Here is a 17,190-nt window from a genome sequence, read left to right as displayed (position 1 = left end):
CCGTGTTTCGGTGTCCAAATCCGGTTCATGAAATATAAGGCTCCGTCACCCTTGGCTTCTAAATTCTTGTCCATTCCCCTAAGGGATTCACTCATCGCATTTTTAGGTTTCATGGCTTCAAGTTGGGCCACCTGAATTTGCTTAGACAAGTGCGAATGGTTGGTTATTGAAAATGACTTGACTCTGTGACCAGAATATTCCTTCCGACTTAGGGCGTCTACTACTACGTTGGCTTTACCCGGATGATAACGAATATCGCATTCGTAGTCACTGAGTAGTTCGACCCACCTTCGTTGTCTCATGTTGAGCTCCTTCTGATCGAAAATGTGTTGTAAACTCTTGTGGTCAGTAAAGATAGTGCTTTTCGTTCCGTACAAGTAATGTCTCCAGATCTTCAGAGCAAACACCACTGCTCCTAGTTCAAGATCGAGGGTCGTGTAGTTAACTTCGTGTGTCTTCAAATGTCTCGAGACGTAGGCGATGACCTTACCTCGCTGCATCAGAACACACCCGAGCCCTTGATTCGATGCATTGCAATAGACTATGAAGTCTTCTATTCCTTCGGGAAGAGATAGTATTGGTGTGGCGCAGAAGGCTTGCTTGAGCGTTTGGAACGCTCTCTCCTGTCTCTCTTCCCAGTCAAAGGTGACGCCTTTCTGGCTCAAGGTTGTCAGAGGTTTCGCTATTTGGGAGAAGTTCTGTATGAACCTGCGGTAGTAGCCAGCGAGATCTAGAAATTGTCGAATTTCTGTAGGCGTCTTTGGCGCTGACCAGTTCTCAATGGCTTTAATTTTGGATGGGTCCACGTGGATTCCCTCTTCGCTTACCACGTGTCCTAAGAATTCGACTCTTCGAATCCAAAACTCACATTTCGAGAACTTCACATAAAGTTTCTCCTTTCGTAATGTCCCTAGAACTTGTCGCAGATGATCGCCATGCTCTTCCTTACTTCGGGAGTAGATCAGGATGTCGTCAATGAAAACGATGACGAACTGATCCAAGTAAGGTCGGCATACTCTATTCATCAGATCCATGAAGACTGCGGGCGCATTGGTCAATCCGAATGGCATCACCACGAACTCGTAGTGTCCGTAACGAGTTCGGAAGGCTGTCTTCAGCACATCTTCCTCTAGTACTCGTAACTGGTGATATCCAGATCTCAGATCAATTTTGGAAAAATAGTTCGCCCCTTACAGTTGGTCAAATAGATCGTCTATGCGAGGAAGAGGGTAACGATTCTTGACCGTCAGTTTGTTGAGTTCTCTGTAGTCGATACACATATGGAATGATCCGTCTTTCTTCTTAACGAACAAAACTGGTGCTCCCCAAGGTGAGAAACTTGGTCTTATAAAGCCCTTGCTGAGCAGTTCGTTAAGTTGAACAGAGAGTTCCTACATCTCAGCTGGTGCTAAACGGTAGGGCAACTTGGCTACTGGCGTAGCTCCTGGGACTAAGTTGATTCTGAACTCGACCTGTCGCTGCGGAGGTAATCTAGGTAGCTCTTCTGGGAAAATGTCGGGGAAGTCGCTCACTACTGGGATGTTCTTTAGTTCTTTCGTTTCGAGGCTCGTATCGACGGCGTGAGCAAGGAATGCATGGTATTCTTTACGCAGATACTTCTGTGCTTGAATACTTGATATTATACGAAGACTCGCACCGGGTTTGTCGCCGTAGACTATAAGAGTTTCGTTAGATGGGAGGTTTAGACGGACTGCTTTCTCAAAGCACATGATATCGGCGCGATGAAGACTTAACCAATCCATGCCGATGATAACGTCGAAACTTTTAATTGAGACCGGCATAAGGTCGATTGGGAATGAATGGTTGTCTAGAGTTAGGGTACAGCCTAAGTATATGCTATTCGTACTTTCTGTTTTTCCATTAGCCATTTATACTGTGAATTGTTCTTTGAGTGCGTGTGGTGGTTGTTTAAGCATGCGAGCAAATTTATGGTTTACGAAGCTTTGCTCCGCTCTACTATCGAACAGAATGCATGCATAGGTGTTATCGAGGAGGAACGTACCAGTCACCATTGTCGGGTCAGCAACTGCTTCCCCGTGGCCTATAGCTAGTACCCTTCCTGCTGCACCATCATTCTTTGCTTTGGGGCAGTCCCTCTTATAGTGGCCTGCTTCGCCACATCCATAGCAGGTCGGGCTTGCGCCAGAGCTGGGGACTTGGGTGATCGGCTTCGCCGGGAATTTACAGAAACGGACGGTGTGTCCTTTCCTGTTGCAGTTAGAGCACTGCATTTCACGGCAGGGGCCGTTGTGGTGGAAGTTGCATTTGTTGCACTTAGACAAACTTCCAGCATACTGCCTCATCGGAGCAGTAGCAGCAGCAGGGGTTATCGCGGCATGCACAGCCACAATTTGCTGCTTTTTGACAGTTCGCTGTCTCTTCTTCTCTTCCTAGAATTTCCGCTTAGTGTCAGCGGGTTCGGAAGGTTCCGTGATGGTTAGGGTGGTTGTTGTTGCAGATGTTTTGACTCCATGGTCAATGAGTCGTTGTGCCAGTCGCTTGGCATTGTCGAAGGTAGCGGGGTTTGATGCTAGGACATTCCCCTGATACGGAGGCACTAACCCCCATATGTACCTTTCGATCTTTTTCCCTTCAGTGGGAACCATATTGGGGCAGAGGGCCACCAGTTTGTTAAATCTGGCGGTATAAGCAACTACGTTTGTGCCCTTCATGGTCAGGTTCCAAAGTTCCTGCTCCAATTTCTGGACTTCGCCCCTCGGGCAGTATTCCTCAATCATGAGGTCTTTCATCGTTTCCCAGCCCATGTCGTTGGCTACGACAAGGGTTAGAGCTTTAACGTGGCCGTTCCACCACATCAGGGCCTTTCCCTCAAAGATGCATGCGGCATATTTGACTTTGCTCGCAGCAGGGCATGAACAGATTGCAAAGACTGATTCAGTCTTCTCGAACCATTGCGAGAGGGCAATGACTCCGCCGGTGCCATGGAAGGGCATCGTCTTACAGTTGGTAAAATCCTTGTAGGAGCACTCTCTCGAGCGCATAGGGGTTTCAACCAGAATTGATTTCACATGAGTTCCACCTCTACTGGCATCAGATGAGTGATACTGAGCCATGGCAGTTGCCACTGCTGCAACTACGACAACATTCAGGGCTGTAATATCGATGACCGGAGGCAGAGGAGGCAGTGGAGGTGCAGGGTTATTCCTGGGAGATTTGCGAGGAGGCATCTTTCAGCTATAAGTTTATAAAGATAAGAAAAATGGTAAGAATCAATTTGTAAGCAATGTGAGAGTGACACATGGACTAACTAACCATAGCCCAACAGTTGAATGAGTGTTTGAGATCACAACAAGGAATATTAGTAGGAAACACAAATGTACAGATTTTTCCCACAGATTAGATAGATGTCAATAATATTGGTATTATTGATGTAATAAGTTTAGGGAAAATCGACCTAACAGTAGGTCTTACATCATACCATACAGAAAAGTTTGACAGTTCTTAGATTCCTAAATAGAGTACTGAAAGTTAGGAATATTTTACACACAAGTGCTACTTAGAGCACAGATGTTAAAGGCTATTCCTTAACCAAAAGACAGAGATGTACTAGACATAATCTAACGACGATGGGAATTCCTCGGGCGAGCCCTGAGGTCTGACACTTGACGAAACACCTCTTGAAGGTGTCGCTCCTGAGCCCTCTCACGGGCTCGAAGTTCCAAGACTTCAGCTCGGGAAGCAGCCAGCTGTTGCTGCAGGGTTTCATTGGTTCTCCGGGTCCGTTCCATGTCTTCTTCAAGACGGCGGATGCGGACTGTGTTGACACCAGAGTTGGCATCAATCTCCATGACCCGGTCGATGGCTGCTCAACCTTGCTCAACGTTACGAGCTATTCTGCGGATAATGATGGGCAGAGCTCGGTCAGCAGAACCACCTTCACTGATGTTGTAAAAGCTTCAGTCCCCAAAGTAAGGTAAGGGTTGACCCTGTTCATCACTCCAGTGATTCAAGTTGGTTGCCCACAAGGGAGTAGGACCTGGAAAAGCTGGTTGGGGGTTGTTGTTCGGGGCTTGACCTACTAGCAGTAGGTTGTTGACTTCAGGCTCGGTGTCAGATCCATCAAAAAAGCCTTCTGCAAGGTGATCATCCAAAGGGATTGGATGCTCATCTTCAGGCTCTTCTTCGATCCACCCGGCATTGCCTTTATTTGGAAAGTACGGGTCGCCGTGATGGAATCCAGCCATTTAAATCTACGCGAGAAGAGAGGTATAAGAATATAGTATACATGTAGCTAGTAGTACCAAAATACACCTATAGTATTTTAAGTTTAAGTTCTACTGATCTTCTAGTGGTATTGTTGGTAAGTTTTTAGACTTGTTAACACATCACAACCATTCTAGGGCATATGCTAATCACTCCTCGGACCAGCATAGTTGATCAGGCTATGCCATTCCCATGACTGACCATACATCACTGAGCTCACTTGTGATATTTAACAATCGTAATACTTTTGTTCTTGTCATTGTGACACTGATTTTAGTATGAATGCAGACTAGTATACTTAATTAAATATTTTAATATTTGAAGTATAGACTTTGGGTCAGAGTGCTTTAATCACTAATGGGTTTATAGTTTAGTATACCTTTTATGGGTTGATATACTTGATTCACTATAAACAATGCTCTGATACCAATCTGTCACACCCCAAAACCAACAATGGCAGAAACGTTCTAGGACGGAGGACGTCATGTAATGTATCACAACACAGTAAAAGTAAATAAGCAAACAACATCATCCATTGCATTAAATATATAATTTTAATACAAGCGTGTTCTGTACAGTTATAGACACCAAAAATAATGTAAATCAAAATAATAAGATGAGTCTTGGATGCGCTCCATCTTCTCAAAAGCTGGCCTCGGTACCTGTCTACTGATGACCTGAGAATACAAGTTATTTTGAAAGAGTTTATCAACATTAAGCTGGTGAGTTCATAAGTAATTTAGTGTCGATGTTTGTTACCAAAAACATTTGAACATGTCTCAAGTGTAAGTTTGTAAAATGTAAGTAAATGTTTGTAAGTGTTTGTAAAAGTTTGAATATCTCAGAAAAACCTATATTTTCTATTAAAGTAGCCTTCTACCAAGGCTTAACTGTTTTGTATGTTCGTTTGTTGTAAAAGTGTGTAATTTCCCAAGTGTAACTATCATTTAACAAAATATAGTTTGTACATTAATGTTTAAGTGAAATAATCACTAAATGTATGTAATGGGTAAATTATTGTAGTACTGTAGTGTTGTATTATAGGAACTACTGCTGTAGTAACTACCTTAAACCGGATTTATATTAAGGTATCATGTGACTCCGGCTGTAGCTTGCAGTAAGGTGTAGGATAGTCAATCCAGTATAGATCTATTCGCAAACTCAGGCTCTCCCTTCAAGAGACTCTGGCTACAGCTCGGGCCATGGCATTTAAGTCATGCTCCGATTCATATCACAATAATGAACGTATTCTTGTATATGTAATGTAATGAATTGTTCTAGTATAGTTGTATATGTTCTACCTCTAGTATAGTTGTATATGTTCTCTCTCTAGTATAGTTGTATATGTTCTCTTTCTAGTATAGTTGTATATGTTCTCTCTCTAGTATAGTTGTATATGTTCTCTTTCTATTGTAGTTGTATATGTACTTGTAGTAATAAGTATTGACTCATGAATGAACTGACTCATTGATCTAGAAATTGTAGTAGAATGATCCTGTGTTACCCCGATTGAAACTTACTAATGATGTACTGATACATATGAATAAAGGAGTACTTTTATGTCTATATATGTACATTTGATATATAATTAATATTGAAACGAGCTTCGGAGGGCTACCCGAAATCCCACCAGACCACATCTCAAGCGCAAAAAGGAAATAGGGCGGATGGCCTTCCTAAGCCCTTTAAACATTGCTTATATATCTATACATATATGGGCATGAAATTTATAAGAAGTATAATAAAGTTTAAATAAAAGTATTTGATAAGAAAAGAGTTTGTAAAACATTGTGAAGTAAAACAGTTTGATAAACAGTTTGAACAATGATAAAATCATTGGTTTTCTAGTTATTAATCACATGTGATTGATGTAATAACTATAAGTATTTAACTTGTTTTCCCCCATAAAGTATTTAAAACATTTAAAAGTATTTCAAAGGTTAATTAAAGGGGTATGAAATCACTTGCGGTGAGTGGATTGGATTGAAGTATCGGATACCGTGCTAGGTGGCAAACGGAGACTTGTTCACACGCACGAGCCTAGTTATCATATGATGAGCATATATATAACTAATTATCCAAATAATAACTTAATGAAATAAGTTGGGACACTCAGGAACATGTAAACACTTTGTATAAGTGGTATAGGTCCTAAGGTTTGCTTCTAGGTTGTTATGGGACAAGGCTAAAGGGGTTTAATGTACGAAAGGGCCTTATATAAGTGTTTACTACTCAATAAACCCCACACAAGGAGTTTACAGTCGTAAACCCTTGAGTTTACGGCCGTGAACTCCAATCTTGGTGGTAATTGGTGTTTTGAAGTGTTATTTGCTTTCTAGAATAAGTCTAACTTGGTGGTTTAATCCTTTGGGTAGTTTAGGGCATAGAAAATACTCCTTTGAGGAGTTTACGGCCAAAAGACCATATCACTTAGAGTTTACGGCCGTAAACTCTCATGGGATGGGTGTTTTAATTCTTTCAAGTCCCAAACACAAGTAGGATAAATTCTAGGCATTTGTTTAAGGCTAAGGAGGACCCTTGGCACACTTTGGTGCCCTTATTTGGTGTTTACGGCCTATGAGCATTCTCTTGGCCATAAACTCCCTTTAAAGGGTGCTTTTGATGTGTTAAAGTCCCCAAATTAGCTAGAAGTAATTGAGGGTTAAAGTCTAAAGCCTTTAGGAGTGATTAGGGCACATTTGGCCCTTAAATTTGGAGTTCACGGTCCAAGAAGTTCTTGGGCCGTGAACACCCTATGCTATGTGTTCTTGATTGTTTTCTAGTCTCTAATGATCATACATATTATCCTAAGCTAGTTACCTAACAAGGAAATGGGACTAGATAGCCTTTAAGCTTCATTTTGGAGTTTACTCCCCAAGAACGTTCTTGGGCGGTAAACTCCCGAATCTCATATATTTGACCTGCAATCTATGTTATTAAGCATAAAACAAGCATTATAACACAACTAGAGAAGTGAGAGAGAAAATGGCTTTTCTTCAGTTGGAAATGTGAATAATGAATGAATTTAGTTCAGAAATCTATTTATAGTCTTAAAATATTTTTGGCAGAAAATATTTTTATTCCGGAATTGGACTCTAACATTATGAAGTTTTGAAATGCTCAAGTTTCACAAACCCATGAGCATCCACTCTCCAGATATCTCCTTAAAAGTAAACCCTAATGTACACAAACTTATTCGGAAAAGTCAAAAATTCATTGAAACTAGACTAGCTTTTATTGAATAGCTAATGTTCATACAAAATGGAAATTTCGGGTTGTCACATGGAGTAATTTGACCTAAAGTCAGAAGATAGTTGCGAATCATGCTTACTTGGGAAAATGAAAAAGTCACCCTTCACAGGATCTTGTGAGAGGGGTGAAGGTTTGTTGGACCTTGTACACACGGATGTGTGTGGACCATTCAAACATGTCACAAGGGATGCTAATCGTTATTATTTGACTTTTACAGATGATTACAGTAGATATGGATATGTCTACTTAATCAAGCATAAGTCAGAGACTTTCAAAAGGTTTAAGGAATTTAAACAGGAAATCGAGAATCAATTGGGCAGGAACATTAAGATGCTTCGATCCGATCGAGGTGGTGAGTATCTTAGTTCAGAGTTCCTCGACTATCTTAGGGAATGTGGGATTGTCTCACAATTGACACCTCCCAGGACACCGCAGTTGAATGGTGTGGCTGAGAGGCGTAATCGAACCTTGTTGGATATGGTTTGTTCCATGATGAGTCGAGCTTCACTACCAATTTCATTCTGGGGATATGCCTTACAGACTACCGACCATATTCTTAATCTAGTCCCTACAAAGAAAGTTGCCAAAACTCCTCACGAGATGTGGACTGGTAAAGTACCTTAACTAGACCACATCAAGATTTGGGGTTGCGAGGCTTTTGTGAGGCGCGAGTCTCATGATAAGCTTGAACCCCGAAGAGAGAGGTGTATTTTCATCGGCTACCCACAAAGATCCTTTGGTTACCTCTTCTACAGACCTAGTGATAATGTGGTCTTTGCAGCAAGAAGAGGAGTCTTTCGAGAGAGAGAATTTATAAGCCAAGGAGACAGTGGGAGGCAAATTGACCTTGAAGAACTTTAAGAGTCAAGCGGTGAAGAAACTTCAAACCCTAGCCCTCAACTTGAGGAGGAAACTCTTGTTGAGCCAATTGACGAGTCTGTACCTCTGAGGCATTCCACGAGAGTTAGAAATGCACCTGAGCATTACTATGGTTTCCATATTACTACGGAAGGTGAGACACTTATTAGTGATGAGACACTAGTAGGTCTGGATGAACCTAATATCTACACAGAAGCCATGGCAGGCCCTGAGTCTGCTAAATGGAAAGAGGCTATGGATAGCGAGATACAATCCATGTATGACAATCAAGTTTGGAACTTGGTTGAGAATCTACCATGTCGTAAGACTATAGGGTGCAAATGGATCTTCAAGAAGAAGACCGACATGGATGGTAATATACACACTTATAAGGCTCGACTAGTTGCAAAGGGCTTCTCTCAAATTCCTGAAGTGGATTATGATGAGACCTTTTCTCCAGTAGCCAAGATTAAGTCTATTAGGGTTATGTTAGCCATAGCTGCATTTCATGACTATGAAATTTGGAAAATGGATATCAAAACCGCTTTCCTTAATGGAAAGTTGACTGAAGATGTTTACATGAGTCAGCCAGAAGGTTTTGTCAGCAACGAGTACCCTAATAGAGTGTGTAAGCTTGAGAAATCCATTTATGAATTAAAGCAAGCACCTCGCAGATGGAATCTTTACTTTGATGAAAAGGTCAAGGAATTTAGCTTTTCTAGGAGTGAAGATGAATTTTGTGTGTATGTCAAGGTTAGTGGGAGTATAGTTAGCTTTTTGGTATTGTATGTGGATGGCATACTACTCATAGGAAATGACATCCCAACTCTGCAGGAAGTTAAGTCCTGTCTTGGGAAGTGTTTCTCTATGAAGGACCTAGGAGAAGCAGCCTATATTCTAGGGATAAGGATTTTGAGAAACCGGAGTAAAAGACTAACTGGACTTAGTCAAAGTACATACTTGGACAAAGTGTTGAAGAGATTCAGCATGCGGAACTCCAAGAAAGGAGAGTTACCCATCCAGACACAAAGCCCAAGTACCGAGGCTGAGATAGCAAAAATGAGTCAAGTACCTTATGCTTCAGCAGTAGGCTTGATCATGTATGCTATGACGTCTACTCGACTTGATGTAGCCTTTGCCTTCAGCATGGTTAGCAGGTATCAGGGGAATCCTGGCAAGGCACACTGGACTGCGGTAAAGAATATCCTCAAGTACCTACGGAGGACTAAGGACTGGGTCCTTACCCTCGGTGGGAGTGATGACTTGAGAGTTGTAGGGTATAGTGATGCTAGCTTCCAGACTGATAGGGATAATTTCCGCTCTCAGTCGGGCTGGGTCTTTACCTTAAACGGAGGAGCAATCACTTGGAAGAGTTTCAAGCAGGAGACAGTGGCTGATTCCACTTGTGAATCAGAGTATATAGCAGCGAGTGAGGCAGCAAAGGAGGCAATATGGCTGAAGAACTTCATTGGAGAACTTGGAGTTGTACCAGCTATAAACGAGCCCATGGAAATTTTATGTGATAGTGAAAGTGCGATTGCCATAGCCAAGGAACCAAGGGATCATGGGAGATCCAGACACATCGACAGAAAATATCATTTTATCAGACATCGCATAGAAGAAGGAATCCTCGTGGCAAAGAGGGTATCATCGGATGAGAACCTAGCAGATCCCCTCACGAAGGGATTGAGTAGGGTTAAGCATCCCCAGCATGCTCGGAGCATAGGGCTGAAGGATGATATAAGTTTTAGTAGTTAGATAAATTATGAAATTTGTAAAGTGTAATTGACATTTGATGATGAATAAAAGTTGTGTTTATTTATGAGTAAAGTGTTACTATCTTTTGTCAATCGGTTACTATATTTCGTTTGCATGTTTTGACTTCCAAAATAATTATGTTTGGTATATCATATTATTCGGACCTCCACCGTCGGTCATATGTCGGAAGTAGGTATGAATCAAGACTGTCATGATTGATTGCAGAGGTCTAAGGTGTTGGACATGGCTACAACAATCATGAGTACTCATAAGTTCTGAGTATTGGAATCAACCAACGCTCACTGGAACCACTTCATGGAATTTTATCTCGAGTGATCGTGAGACGGTAATATCATATAAGTCTGCAAACCTAGAGATATGATTTGTTACTTACGAGTTGGTTATGCATTGATTGTATGAAAACGCATTGGTAACTCGATGTTATAAAACGTGCTTTTGTGTGTAATTCAATTAGTGGTAGAACAAGCATATGAGTCGAAGTTTATCGGTTCCTTCTTGGATTAGAAGTTGATATCTGGGCCCCTCGATGATTTTGTTTTGAACTATGTACCGGGCCCGGTCAGAACTAAGTTGATGTGTTCAATTAAGTTCTTAGTCAAACAAATCGGAAATCGAGAAACAAACTGCTGGACAATAAGTAAGACATTGTTCCATGTATTTGTACGGCTGATATCTAGAACAGAGGATTATATGATCACTTATCTTAAATGGCGTATCAACATCTTCTCAGTTTCGAGAGACCTTGAAAGAGCTACGTTTTTTGATCGGTTCTTGAAGTATTGCAGTTATAGTTAGTAGACTTATCCAAGTGGGAGACTGTTGGATAAGGTGTCTAAGTCCATAATTATTTCTGGTAAATACTTGACCCGACCCGGCATGGTCCATTTGGGTTGCATGGCACCATGCAATTGGATAAACTAAATGAGAGAAATAACACATATGGTTTATTAGTATATTCTAAGTTCTAATATATTAATAATATTATTTAATTAGTTTTGATCAAGAATTAATTTAGAATTAATTAAGTGATCAAAAGGATAACTAATTAAATATATGGGTAGATTATGTAAATCTTCCATATCTTATATAGTGGGCTAAAAGGATCCATGGATTATCAAGTTGGGTTCCACCCATAGGATGCTCCATGGATGTTGCATGGAGTTAACCCATGGATTGAGAAATGAAGAGTCATGTTACATTAGGGTTTTACCTAATGCAACAAACTATATAAGGACCATGTCTCTCCCCAAAATCGGTTACACTAATGATACACAAGAGAAACAAGAGGGCTTGCCCGATTTTGAGTGTGTTAAAGTATTATCTCAAGTTTATACTTTGCATTTGGTGTTGTGTGAAGCATTTGAGGCATCACACTTGAGGTGCTAGGCTCACAAGGTTTCAAGGAACACTAACAACAACAAGGTATGTAGTTCTATCTTTTATACAAAGAAAATTGTACCCCATGTATGCTAGATAGGTTCATAACCTTGGAAAACAACTTTGCATGATTATTAGACAAACATAGATCCAAGGTTATTAGGGTTGCATGTACACTTAGGAAGTGTTAGAATGCTCAAAACCCATCATGACCGACCTCGCCCCAACAAATCGGGGTCCTGCACTTCGTCCCGTAGAGCATCTCGAAGGGAGGGCGGTCAATACTCGCATGATAACTGTTGTTATACGAAAATTCCGCTAACAGAAGATACGTATCCCAACTGCCACCGAAATCTAGGACACATGCCCAGAGCATGTCCTCAAGAGTCAGAATCGTCCTCTCGCTCTGCCCGTCCGTCTGAGGGTGGAAAGCGGTGCTGAAATGGAGACGAGTACCCATCTCGACGTGAAACCGCTTCCAGAATCTGGAAGTAAAACGGACATATCTATCTGACACCACTGATACAGGCACTCCATGCCATGCCACAACCTCTCGCACATATATATCGGCTAGCTTCTCAGCCGATATGCTCTCCAGGATCAGTATAAAATGAGCACTCTTCGTTAACCAATCCACTATAACCCAAATAGAATCCACTCCACGTGCGGTCCTGGGAAGCTTAGTGATAAAATCCATAGTGATATCCTCCCATTTCCACACTGGGATGTCCAACGGTTGCATCTTCCCGTGAGGCCTCTAGTGCTCCGTCTTAACCTTCCTGCAGGTTAGGCACCTCTCCACATACCAGGTGACATCTCGCTTCATGCAAGGCCACCAATAGTCAGGTCGAAGATCCCTATACATCTTCGTTTCCCCTGGATAGATGGAAAATCGAGACTTATGAGCCTCGTCCATCAACACTTGTTGTACTCCGCCCCAATACGGTACCCATAATCTCCCTTGAAGGGTCAACAATCCTCGGTTGTCGTAGTCAAAAGAAGCTACTCTGCCCATAATCCTCTCACACTTCTGTCTCTCCTCCTTGAGGCCCTCGACCTAAGCCTCTCTGATCCGCTCTAATAATGGACTAATCACTGTCATTCTCAGACATATGTCCCTGATCAGGACTGTCGCCGCCTTGCGGCTTTGGGCGTCGGCCACCACATTGGCCTTCCCTGGATGATAAAGGATCTCACAATCGTAATCCTTCAACACATCCAACCATCACCTCTGCCTCATGTTCAGATTTGGATGATCCATGAGATACCTCAGAGTCTTGTGATCCGTGTAAATGGTACAACGGACCCCATAGAGGTAATTTCTCCAAATCTTGAGGGCAAACACCACTGCCCCCAACTCTAAATCATGTGTAAGGTAGTTAGCCTCGTGAGGTTTCAACTGTCTCGAGGTGTAAGCTATTACACGGCCTCGATACATCAACACTGCTCCCATACATGTAATCAATGCATCACAGTAGACTACAAAGTTGTCTACTCCCTCTGGCAGGGTAAGGATCGGTGCCTCGCACAATCTCTGCCTGAGGGTCTCAAATGCTGCCTGCTGCTCAGGCCCCCAGCGAAACACCACCGACTTCTTAGTCAGTCGGGTGAGCGGTACTGCTATCGTGGAGAAATCCTGAATGAACCTCCTGTAGTACCCTGCCAAACCTAGGAAGCTCTGAATCTCAGATGGAGACTTCGGGACCTCCCACTGCATCATGGCCTCTATCTTGGCCGGATCTACCAAAATACCCTTCTGGTTGACAAGGTGTCCAAGGAACTGCACCTCGCGCAACCAGAACTTGCACTTAGAGAAATTTTTGAAAAGTCTCTCCCTTCTCAAAATCTCCAGCATCTCTCTCAGGTTCTCCTCGTGCTGCTCCGCGGTTCATGAGATCCATGAACGCGGCTGGAGGATTGGTGAGCCCAAACGGCATCACCAGAAACTCATAATGACCATACCGAGTCCTGAAAAGCAGTCTTCTGCACGTCCTCCTCTCAGACTCGCATCTGATGATACCTGGAGCGTAGATCGATCTTGGAAATCCAAGACGCTACCTGGAGTTGATCAAACAAATCATCTATCCTCGGGAGTGGGTAATGGTTCTTCACCCTCACCTTATTCAACTCCCGGTAGTCTATGCACATACGGTGCAACCCATCCTTCTTCTTCATGAACAAAATCGGTGCTCCCCAGGGCGAACTTCTCGGCCTGATAAAACCCTTGTCTAGCAGCTCTTGCAGCTATGTAGACAATTCATGCATCTCTGGGGAGCCAACCAATACGGTGCCTTGGCTATCGGAGCCGCACCAGGAATTAGGTCAATCCCGAACTCGACCTGTCTCTTGGGAGGTATCCCAGGCAACTCCTCTGGAAATACATCCGGGTAATCTCGAACTACCGGTACATCATCAACAATCGCCTTGCCCTTCTCCCGGGTATCTAAAACATAGGAAATATAACCGACGCAACCCTGCTAGAAATAGCGCCTCGCTCTCGCTGCTGAACATAGAACTTGCCCGTGTTGCGGCCTCTCGCCCTGAATCACTAACTCTCCCACACTGGGAGTGCGAACCCTCACTAACTGCAGCTCACAATCTATCAGTGCCCCATTGGGGCTCAACCAATCGATGCCTACTATGACCTTATTCCCTCGCACGGGAATAGGGACCAAGTCCACCGGAAACTGCTCATCAAATAACTGTAGGGAACATCCTCTATGCACTCTCGCAACCCTAACGGTCCTGTCAACTACTATCTCTACCTCAAGTGGACAATCTAGCTCCCCTGGAGCTCTGCTAAACCTCTTACTAAGCGCAAGAGAGACGAAGGATCGGGTAGCCCCCGAATCAAACAATATTGTAGCTGAAATGCCATTCACTGAGATGGATCCTATACAAAGCATATAATCATAAGAAACAATCAATAATAAAAGCAGAGATAAGGGAAAAAATACATACCCATCACCACGTCAGGAGTCGCTCGCGCCTCCTCTGCTGTCAGCTGAAAAGCCCTAATCTTCGCCACTGGCGTGTCAGCTCGGCCCTGACGGCCTTCTGTAATCCTCAAAGTAGCAGGGGCAGATGCTACCACCTTCCCCGCAGCCGCTAAACTTGGACACTGGGACATTTTATGTCCCCTCTGATTGAACTGGAAGCAAATCAGATCTGATGCCGAAATGGCGGTAGTAGTGGCTGTACAATCTCTGCTCATATGCCCAGTACGGCCGCACTTGTAGCAGCCGGCACTCCCTGCCTTGCACGCCCCATCGTGCAATCTCCCACACTTGCCACACCGACCGTGGCTCTACTGACTTCTGGATCTGTGATCTAAAACCTTGTGCTTTTTTCCTGAACCCCCTGTACCTGGAGCCGCCTCCAGCTTCCTCTTCTTCTCCATCTCAAGGTCAATCTCTCTCTCTCTCTCTCTCTCTCTCTCTCTCTCTCTCTCTCTCTCTCTTTCTCACCCTGGCAATCATGTCATCCAACGTTTTACAGCTGGACTGGCTCACAAACTGGCGGATATCACTCCGCAGCATCTCATGATAACGGGCCTTCTTCATTTCCTCATCTGCTGTGTAATGAGGAACAAGAAGTGCCCTCTCCCTAAACTTGGCAGTAATCTCCGCCACTGTCTCTGTATTCTGGGTGAGGTCCTGAAACTCCCTCGCTAACTGATGCACCTCGATAACTGGTGCGAACTCAGCTCTGAACCTGGTAGTAAAGTCAGCCCAGGTCATGGCATCCAACGTTGTGTCATCTCAAATGGCATGTCCGACCTCCTCCCACCAATCCCGTGCCCTGTCCTTCGAAAGACAAGACGCCAATCTAACCTTGTCCCCCTCGGGACACCTACTCGTGCGGAAAGCATTGGCCACATCCGCCAACCATCTGGTACTCGCTATGGGGTCCCGCGCCCGTGGCAATCTGGAGCTCCACATGCCCATAACTCCCTGAACCTAAGTGTGCGCGACCCCATCATGGCCGCCACCTTAGCACGGATAGTGCCCAACCTCTCACACATCAGCTCTAGGATACCCTCCTTGATCGAACCGAAAATCACAGGAGTCTGCTCAAGTATGATGCGAGTAATCTCTGAAGAAAGAAACTCCCTAGTCTGCTCATCTAGAAGCTCGGCTCCCGAGCCTGATCCTGATCCCTCTCCGGCACCTGAACTGCCACTTGCTGGTCTAGGGCGCAAGACCACCATTCTGAAAAACACATTACGATAAACGTCAGAAACACTGATATATCTCGAGGGATCACTACTACTATAGGCCTTCTGGTCTCATCTCATCCTTCCTTGATTCTAGTACGGATCCTCTGCTTCCAGTAGTATGGGCCCCTACTACCTTCCACATCTACCTGTACTTTCCTCAAGAACTGCCTCGACTCCACCAAGCCATTACTACTGCTGTTGATCTCTATTATTCTCATCCTAGGCTTGCCCTAGGGAAATCTCTGACTCAACCCAACCAGTCCTCATCTGCTGAAGGCCTCCTTGTAATGTCAATTAGCCATTACCTGAATACCATCACATATGGCGAGGCTCAGATGATCCTTCAAGTAAAAGACTCCTCCCCACAATGGTTAGACTCAAACAAGAGCTACACAGTAGGGCCAAATCCAACACTTTGAGATTATTCAACCCTGTTCGCATGTGATGTGGAGTATTCATCTAATGGCTAACTCCCATCACTCAGAGTCCCAAAAAGCACAATGCAAGCAGCATTTGGACACGAAAAACTACTCAAGCAATTCTATCCTCATAATGAGAAACTGTACTAGCATACAATGCTAAGCTCATGCTATCAGACATAACCTAAACAGGTTATCCTACTGCTATCTACTCAATACTAGCATGCAATTCTCATAAATATGAAACACATAAAGCAGGCACATAAGGTAGCCTCCGAAATCCTTAGTCCTATACTAGCATGCTGTTCTACTGAAACTGAAACATATAATCATAATATAAACTTGTATGGGTAATTTGGGAGTACTTACTTGAGCTCGGCTGATCGCATGCACCACATCCTTTTCTTGTTTTCAAAATTCTTTTATTTCTAAGTTCTTTTTCAAAATCCCTTTTTAAAAATGTTTTTCTTTAGAAATTCTTTTACCATTTCCTTAGTTTGAGTTCAGACACACCCGAAACTGTATCCGAATCCCTCAAACCAAAGCTCTGATACCAACTTGTAACATCCCAAAATACGACCCAAAAATTTTCATTTTAATACTATTAAAAATCATATACTTAAAGTTATCTCATAAAAAATATACATCCTTATCTCAAACCAAAACAAGTATCATGATAAAAAACTGTATCAAACTATATCAAATCACATCTAAGGAAAACACTGAACAATCTCCCAGTAATAAAACTGAAGTCGTGGTGTGTGCGATGCCATCATCCCGAGCTCTTCCCTTTGTTTGTGGAAGTACCTGAAACCAAAACTGAAAACCAAAAGCATGAAGCTTAGTGAGCTCCCCCAAACTACCACATACCATACAACATATAAACAACTACTGAGCCTTGCCCACTGCATCAGACCAAAGTCTGGAAACTGCATCGGACCGAAGTCCGGAACTAACCAGGGCCTTGCCCTCTACATCGGACCGAAGTCCGGAAACTGCATTGGACCGAAGTCCGGAACTATCTGGGGCCTTGCCCCCTGC

This window comes from Lactuca sativa, chromosome 3 (genome assembly GCF_002870075.4).
Source record: "Lactuca sativa cultivar Salinas chromosome 3, Lsat_Salinas_v11, whole genome shotgun sequence".
Classification (NCBI taxonomy): Eukaryota; Viridiplantae; Streptophyta; class Magnoliopsida; order Asterales; family Asteraceae; genus Lactuca; species Lactuca sativa.
The sequence above is the reverse complement of the archived record's forward strand: the minus strand, read 5'-3'. Positions refer to the sequence as shown.